This window comes from Phocoena phocoena, chromosome 3 (genome assembly GCF_963924675.1).
Source record: "Phocoena phocoena chromosome 3, mPhoPho1.1, whole genome shotgun sequence".
NCBI classification, from domain to species: domain Eukaryota; kingdom Metazoa; phylum Chordata; class Mammalia; order Artiodactyla; family Phocoenidae; genus Phocoena; species Phocoena phocoena.
The window spans coordinates 55,114,027-55,118,937 of NC_089221.1; the positions used below are offsets into that span (position 1 = coordinate 55,114,027).

The 4,911-nt window shown below is 41.5% G+C and overlaps 1 pseudogene; it reads right to left on the minus strand.

Moving 5' to 3' along the window:
* Positions 1–3,893: 3,893 nt before the first annotated feature.
* Positions 3,894–4,507, minus strand: LOC136121089 (ras-related protein R-Ras2 pseudogene; annotated as a pseudogene).
* Positions 4,508–4,911: the final 404 nt, after the last annotated feature.

Genomic DNA, 4,911 nt, shown 5'->3' on the forward strand with positions numbered 1-4,911 from the left:
AGCTTTAAGACAATGAAGGGGACTCAAATCTGGTAACATACAAGGGTAGGTTATTATTTTCCACTGAAACATACAATTTCTTTCTACAATCATCCCCATTAAAGAAAAAATTTATTTTATTTATTTATTTTTGGCTGCGTTGGGTCTTCGTTCCCGTGCGCGGCTTTCTCTAGTTGCGGTGAGCGGGGGCTACTCTTCGTTGCGGTGCACGGGCTTCTCATTCTGGTGGCTTCTCTTGCTGCAGAGCGGGCTCCAGGCACACGGGCTTCAGTAGTTGTGGCACGTGGGCTCAGCAGTTGTGGATCACAGGCTCTAGAGCACAGGCTCAGTAGTTAGCCTTAGTTGCTCCGCAGCATGTGGGATCTTCCCGGACCAGGGCTCGAACCCGTGTCCCCTGCATTGGCAGGCATTCTTAACCACTGTGCCACCATGGAAGCCCCTACAATCACCCCCATTTTGAGCAAAGATTATCAAAGTAAGATTACTCTTGTTTACAAAATGTCTTTTCTCATTAAATTTGGCCTGATCATTTACATAAGTGCAGCAAGATTGGTAATTGGACTATATAGGCCTTTTAAAGTTTGCTTGGCTGGAACTTTTATAAGGAATCTCAGATTGGACTTTTAAATGCCTCTTGATGCTTGTAAGCCAAGCCATGAACTTATCAGACTTCATCTGCAGTATTTATAGATTTGGTGATTTCCTTTCTTCTTGAGGTTCCCAAAATATTCTAAAGTTCCTGGGCCTGCCAGAAAGCGACTTTCCCTACTCACCTATAAAGGCCGGGAAGTCCTGTAAGCCAGGTACCAGGCCAGTTTATCCAGAATGGTTTTGTAAACATTGGCTTCATAAAGCAATCTTAATTCCTGAAAACTGTTTGGTCATAGATGATTCTGTGTACATGAATCTCAAATATGACATTCCAGTTAAAGCCTTGGTGATATACCCAATTTTCTCAATTATGTCCTGTTACAAAGAGAACAGATTCTTACTGAACTTATGCAAGCAACTATATTGCAATGAGAGTAAAAATATTCAATAAGAGTTTCTGAATTCTGGAGGGATCAGTTAGGGAAAAAAAAGATAAATGTTTCTTTTCAGTTTGCAAAGATATAATCTTCTTAATTGTTGTGAGTTATAGATAGCTTAGGAGAAAACAGAAAAGGGGTTCCTTATATCCAGAGAAACAAAACATCTAAGAACAAGCAATATTCCAAACAAATAAACAAAAAAATCCGTAAAAATTATAATCATTTTTCATTTGCTCATTCAGTCCCACATAATAATTCTTGTTCCACTTGAAACTGGCTTAGCAGTTTTGTGAAGTCATCAGCTTCACCACTAGAATTCCGGATATCCTTAGTGGTATGATCTCAAATTTATTTAAGCAGTGCCATCAGAAGCCTGTACCCCAGAGTACCTTAGGTCATAGATCTTTCTGTGGTTCTCTGAGACATCCCTTTTGTTGAAGACAAAGTATTCCGGCTTGCAGCTGATTGCAAGAGCTTTTAGGAAAGCATCAGAATAACAGAATAACTGTCTGTGAATGACAAAAAACTTAAAATGGTCACTGTTAAAGTTTGATGAGAATTCATTATAAAAAATAATGCAGTTGACAAATTTGGTTGTTTCTGTGACATATATTCTCTTAGGATAATAACTGAAATTATGACCGATAACATTCTATCAGGATATATCATAGACAATGAGGGCATTGACAAATTTCTAGGAACTTCATAGAATTTCTGAAGTACTTATATCAATAACATTTAGGCATACCAGTATAGCCTAGGGAAGGTTAAGCACCTCTTCCCATTTGACACTGCTTCCGTACAACTTAACTTATTATGACACAAACTTAATTAGTTAAACATCTCCCTTTTCACAAGGTGAGAGGACAAACCCTTTGAGATTTTCCAGGGACCCCGTGGAAAGTCTCAAAGTCAGTTCCAGGTCAACAAGACTTCATTTAGAATTTGATTTTGGGAAGCTGTCCAAAACGTCAGCAGGTTTGAACACCTGATTAAATAGGATCACAGGTCAGTTTTTATTTAAGAAAAAAGACTTGGTCTTCTTAAATAATCAAAAACATGGTTAAAGTACTGGATATTATTCCAATAAGACACAGAATCTTTGCTTCCTAAGTAGATGACTTAAAAGGTAAAGAGAACCTTTTTACAATCTCTTATTAAGAACAGACCAGTAATCCAAGAAATTCTGTCTTTTCTTTTTTTTTTTTTTTGCAGTACGCGGGCCTCTCACTGCTGTGGCCTCTCCCGTTGCGGAGCACAGGCTCCGGACGCGCAGGCTCAGCGGCCATGGCTCATGCGCCCAGCCGCCCCGCGGCATGTGGGATCTTCCCGGACCGGGGCACGAACCCGTGTCCCCTGCATCGGCAGGCAGACTCTCAACCACTGCGCCACCAGAGAAGCCCCTTGTCTCTCTTCTTTTTCTTTTTTCTTCTGGAACAATCTTGTGTGTGTGTGTGTGTGTGTGTGTGTGTGTGTGTGAGAACAGAGCAATTTTAAGTCTAGCATACAAGGATATGCTTTACAAACTTCGTGCAACTGTTGTACGCATTCAATAAAGTGACAACTCGCAATACCACTTAGTATCTCAAAATCAGGAACATAACTTTGAATTGTTTAAACACAATGCACAGAATGAAAAACAAAATCAGAAGTCACCCACAGTTATACTAATTGTCAACTAAACGTTTTACCAGTTACTACTTGATATAGCAGTCAGTGTCTAGTAGGGGATATCGGAAGTGATTTCAGATTCTCATCCTGTTGTACTCTATTGGGAAGGTTTCTTGAGTAGCTATGTGACTGGCCAAAGGTGGGTACAACCAGGACCAGAACAGCATGTAAGGTTCTACCACAGTTTCTGTAGTTTTCACTTTTTTCTCCTTTGTCAGCTAAAAGTGAACAGTGAGAATTAAATACATATCTTTACATATACACGAGGTATGCTGTGAGAGCATATTTGCTTACAAACATATAAAAATACTTGTTAACCAGTTTGATAAGAAAATAACGCATAAAAGTATATAGCAAAACGTTAATCATCTCTGACCCTGGAAAGATCAATTCCATATTTTATGTTATAAACAAAAACAGTTTTAGTTTTTTGAATCCCTTACCCAGAAATACTTGAAAAGGAAGACAGACAGAAATTATTTATTTTTACTCTCAACATGGCTGTGAAAAGAGTTAAATTAAAAAACCAAGAACACTAAAATGCCTAAGTCCAGAATGAGTCCAAATATTTGGCCACATAGAATATTATCTTTAGGAATAATAGTAAAGGCTTTACATGCAGTTTTTAACCTATAAACACAATAGGCATTTTGGCCACTGGAAAACAAAGGCTATAGCATCAGTAAAGGTCTGAGATGTCTCACTTTTGTGAATTCAATTCGGTGTATTTAAGGTTAACTAAAGTTGACATCAAAATTTTTAGAGATAGGCAAAAATTCACATTAAAAAAAAAACTCCCTATGTTTCTATTTAGAGTAACAGTAGGCGATATGATTCCAGAAGTTAAAAGTTATTTCACAACCTATGACTTCAGCTTGGCAAACAGCTTAGGTTCCAAAGCTGATTCATCCTTATTAAAAGTAAGCCCTTAAAAAAAGAATGTGTCTGTATATATAGATATCCATTTTAAAGGAATTAATCTTTGAAGCAGCCTTAGTGTTTCCTTTAAATCTGTCTTGAATGACCATTGGATTAGCTTCATGGAAAGGATTAGCCAGCTTCTTGGTCTAAGGCTACCACGGTGATCATTTATCGAAGGCTAGAAAGGTACCAGCGTGATGTGAACTGTAAGGAGAGAGGGAGAAGATGAGGGCTTTTCCTGGCAGTTTGTAGCTAAAATTCAAGGGATTCTTAGAAAATGACACAGTGGCAGCCTTTCTTGTCATTTTCTTTCCGTGTTGGTTCTGGTGAAGGAGGACATTCCTGCCCTTGAAGTTTCCTTATAACCCGGACAAGCTCATGGAAGGCTTGATCTACATTCATCCTAATCTTTGCTGACGCCCTCACGTATGTTACCTTAAGTTGCCGTGCTAACTGCTGTCCTTCTTCCTGCGTTACCTGTCTCTGATGATCCAGATCTGCTTTATTACCAATTAAAGTCATTAGAAACTCATCAAGATCCTTTACTCTGAGAATCTGTCTTTGAAACTTATAGATTTCTTCAGAACTGCCTCTATCTGTGACTGAAAAGACCAACAGGAAACCCTCGCCAGTTCTCATATACTGTTCTCTCATAGCTCCAAACTCCTCTTGTCCCGCTGTATCCAGAATATCTAGCCGGGCTGCCCGGTCATCTGTCACGCACTGCTTTGTGTAGGAATCCTCGATGGTTGGATCATAATCCGTTACAAAATAGGACTGGATGAACTGGATGGTGAGCGCCAACTTGCCACGCTGCCCCCGCCGACTACCACGAGCCGGTACTTCTCTTGGCCGGAGCCGTCCCGCCAGCCAGCCGCGGCCATGTGGACGCCGCCGAGCCCAGCCCGGCCACGCCGAGCCACCCGCCGCCCGTCCTAGGCCCGGCTCCGGAGACTTGTGTGGCCGGTGGGCCGCGGGCGAGCAGCCGGGCGGGGGTTCCGGGCGCCAGGAGCTAGCTGCTGGAGGGCCCGTCCTGGTGGCAGCGCAGCGCCCGGGCTGCCTGGGTCCCGACCGAGGCGCAGAGAAGCGAGGTGACCACAGCGGTGAGGGGCTGCAGTGGCCGGGGGGCGCACTCCAGCACACGTCTTCACAGTGCCAATGGAACAATCTTTAAACAACTACTTTTGGACAGAATTACTCTTTTCTTTTTCTTAACAAACACAATCCTACACTCCTTGAATACTTTGCATTCAGAGTTTTCTTCTTCACCCTTATTTATTTCTAGTAG